The sequence below is a fragment of the Pinus tabuliformis genome, chromosome 7, assembly GCF_031772625.1.
Source record: "Pinus tabuliformis cultivar Carrire ecotype Pingquan chromosome 7, CPIR1, whole genome shotgun sequence".
Taxonomy (NCBI): domain Eukaryota; kingdom Viridiplantae; phylum Streptophyta; class Pinopsida; order Pinales; family Pinaceae; genus Pinus; species Pinus tabuliformis.
The window spans coordinates 584,974,931-584,978,950 of NC_142293.1; positions in this window are offsets into that span (position 1 = coordinate 584,974,931).

Consider the following 4,020-nt stretch of genomic DNA (forward strand, 5'->3'; position numbering starts at 1 on the left):
TATAAGCTTGAGATTAAGATCATGGAGTTGTTTGACATTGTCATAAACAAAAGTATATGTTCGATTGAAATGGAATAGAAAAGATTTCATATGAGAACAATTTAAATTCAGAGCAAAAGAGCACAAAGCAAAGTGTTGACAAAGTCATTGCGAAATCCTTTGGCAGCATAGGAAAAGAAGGTTTGGAATGGGCACTACATAATCTATGTGTAGCATGACAACATTAAATAATTTAAAGATTGTAGAAAGAAGATGTGAGCAGAGTATTGATGGCATAAAGTGAAACTTAGATTAGGACAAAACTGACTGTCAAAGCAAGCACCTAAAGGGTGCATCTCATTATCATATAAATTATAAAAGTCAATAAAAAAGTAAATAAAGAATAGTTTTTCCTTAAAAATCAATAATTTCTCCTAATGCCAACACTGAACAGTTTTCAAAACATCATTTTCCATAACGAAAATAAGTGGAGTCGTGAATCATCTACTTACCAAAAAATCATTTCTCAAGTAGATAATGTTGCCAGTAAGAGGGCAAGCTTTTGTTTCATAGTTGATAGTTGACAGTGGACTCAAAAAAGCACTACTTATTTACTCTATGTTATGGTTCAACTCCACTCCTTTCATGACTAGAGTTGCCTTCTATTTGTTGGATATCCTATCTTTCAATCACTTTATTTTCTTCTATAGTACATGACAGAATATGTTGCAATAGAATAAGAAACACAGAAACAAAGTAACCACAGACACAACTGACCTGAACTGAATTAAATCATCTGAACATAACAGTTAATGTTGACCATGCTCCCATTTTGTATAATGATAAAACCCTATGTGCTTAACAATTACCATTGGTGAGTGTACAATTTCTTTTTAAAGTAAATCTATAAGCCACAATGCATACACATTGCAACTACTTAAACCTACTAAAATTTTCATAATGAGCTATAATGTTTCTTCTCATATATTTTTTAAGAACTGATAACTCATAGTAAATATAATATGAAACATTTTTATTTTGTAATGTAGGACATGGAACAACACAATGTAATGTGGGAGAAACAACTTGCCTACGATGCTGCTAAAGAGTACTTGGACATCGAAGAACACACCCTAAACAAATTTCTTCCTTACCAATGTTCACCATGTCCACTCCTCCAATTTCCTATGGTCTAGTGTTTGGAGGCTTCCCATCTCTTCATATGCCAATTATATAAATTTAAGTGTTCACAGATTTGGACAAACAAAAAGTTGACAGGAATCATTTTGAAGCTAAATTGTTACTAGAATGATGATTAAGGCATTGTCATGACCACTTAGAATGTTATTGTCATAAATTAATTTTAAAGGCTTAGTATAATAATTGTGACATAATTATAGGATTGCATGTTGGGTTCTAATTGAAGCCTAATGGAAGTTAAGAAATTTGAATGTTAAGGGATAATGAAATATATGGACTTGTTTCTACATAGTTGCCTATGAGATGGATATCCTATAAATTACTAGAGCCTAAAAAAAAAAAAACAGAGAATACTTCAAAATTACCTGAAATGCTTCATATTTTACCATGTAGAAATCGAGGTGATTACTTAGAGGATCCCATGCTGCTAGCATTATTTATATGAACCAAGGGATATCTAGAATGCAAAAATTTCCTAAAGGGATATAAGCTCAGTGGATCCATTGAACTCTAAAATGAAAAAAAAAACAACCAGAGAAAACCCTAGTAACCAGTGAAGGAGATTCAAATTATAGCCATGGAGATATAAAGTATGTTATAGCCATGGATATCTAAAGCATGTAAGGGAATGAATAATATTGAAAAAACCAAGAAAAAACTACAATGAAGAAAGAAAAACAATAACAAATAGCGTGTTACTTGAAAATATTAGGACTGCAATGAGGTGTACCGATTGACCCATGAATTCCACATATGCAGAGGTTTCAGAGAAAAGGGCATGCTTGTGGCTTTTTGTCTTGTAGCGGTGAAACCCAAAAATCACATTAATAAGTAATAACATTAATGAAGGTTGTAGATGTAGTAGAAAGAAGGAAACAATAAACAAAATGAATCCCTCCCTAACATGATGGTTGGGCTTCCTCTTGGAAACGCATACACAATAGCAAGCATTAAATTCAAAATAGGTTCAATCTAAAATAAAATTCTTGACAAAAAAATATTCAATTATGAATTGTCCTAAGTGTACAAAGTCGTATAGTGTAGAAGATTTTTGTAGGGGTGTCGTTGAAGGCAACTATTGCTTACCCAAAGTCACAATATATTCAATTCATCATGTAGAGTCAAGGCATTGTTTTTTGTGACACTCACCTAAAAAATAGTGCCACAGGAAAACAAAGTACCTTCAAAAAACAAGGTACCTTCAAAATTTGTTTTGTTCAACAAAGTTCAAAAAACAAAGTATCTTCAAAATTTGTTTTGTTGCACACAAAATTAGTTTATGTTTGGACCATCACAACGTAGTGCACTCCTTAGAAGCTAGATCGATGGACATTCAGGTTATTAAATTTTAACTCATATCAATCCTTTTTGTCCTCTTTTTGTGAGGCACTACTTAATTATGGGTGTGGAATGCTCATCATATTGATCACCCTCCTCATTATTTTTGTCTCCCATTCGCTAAAACTCAACAATGATTTCTTGCCAAGGTTCAAGAATGAAAATTGAATGATTGTGTGCAACAAACAAAATATCATGTGCTTGTATCTCCTCCCCATGCTCACTCCCAGATGTTTCACCTGATTCCTATACACAACACACTTTAACTTGTTAGAATAACATTATACCTCCAATTGAATTATTGCATTATTCATAAAATATTATAAACAACTAACCTTAGATCCATAACCAGTAATTAATTTTTCCCCTCGATCTATCATGTGTTGTCGAAGACCTTGGGAACCATGTAATAAAGCATATTTTAAGTCTTCCTCTGATGCTTCCTTTTGAAATCGGTGAACCTACATTATCAAAGATAGTCATATTTATAAGGTAAAATAACTAATAAGATACAATTAACTCAACATGACCATGGTTATTTTTCCTAAAATAGAAAATATAATAGATGGAAATATCACTTACCATGCCACCACGAATACTATTATATCCACCAAAGCCTAATTTGTGAGATCCAATTTTTGACACACTAGCTTGGGTTACTTTTCATGTATCTCGAAGGCATCTCTTAGCTCCTCCTTTTGTATATGGCGTATAGTTCAAGGATTTTTGCAGGCTTTCCTCTTAAACTTGGCATATTTCATAAGTTCATCCCATGTCACTTGATCTGTGATCCAAGTTGGATGTGGATACATCAAGTTTTTTGTCAACTTTGACCTTAAATTGGACCTCTTTGAATGAATGTATTTACTTGCAATATATAAAATAAGTTCCTTATCAAATCTATGATTACCAAACGCTATTACTACATCTTTAAATAGTTCTTCGTTTTTGGCATTGGTTTGTTTCCTCCAATCGATTTGGATGGTATTTCCAAGTAATTTTTCTGCACGACAAAAAATAAAGTGATAAAATTTCAATCCCATTTCAGCCTTCAAGACATTTCCTTCTGAAGTGAGCAAGATTGTAACTTCTTGCATTCCTTTTGTGGTCACTGATGATATTGTTGCAGTCTTGGGATTGAGGAAGATGCCCTTATAGGTACATTAGGCACTTTGTCACTTACTTCCTGCATTTACAATGAAATTGTGGAATTGTTAAGAACCCAACCAAAATATGAAACTGTTTTTAATTTCTAAAATAATTATCATAAACTAACAAACGAAATTATAAAAAAATAAATTAGTTTTACCTGTTGATCTCTTGCAGGAACTACACTCTCCAACAATGACATTTCCCATAATTGGATATGTTCAATTATTTCTTATTTGATTTGCACACTTTCAGGAATAGCTGGTAGGAGCCTTAACATTCTTGTTTGTGAGTCTATAAGACTCCTCAAAGAAACTTGTTCCAGTCCTGGTGGGAGAATTCTGATTGAACCCA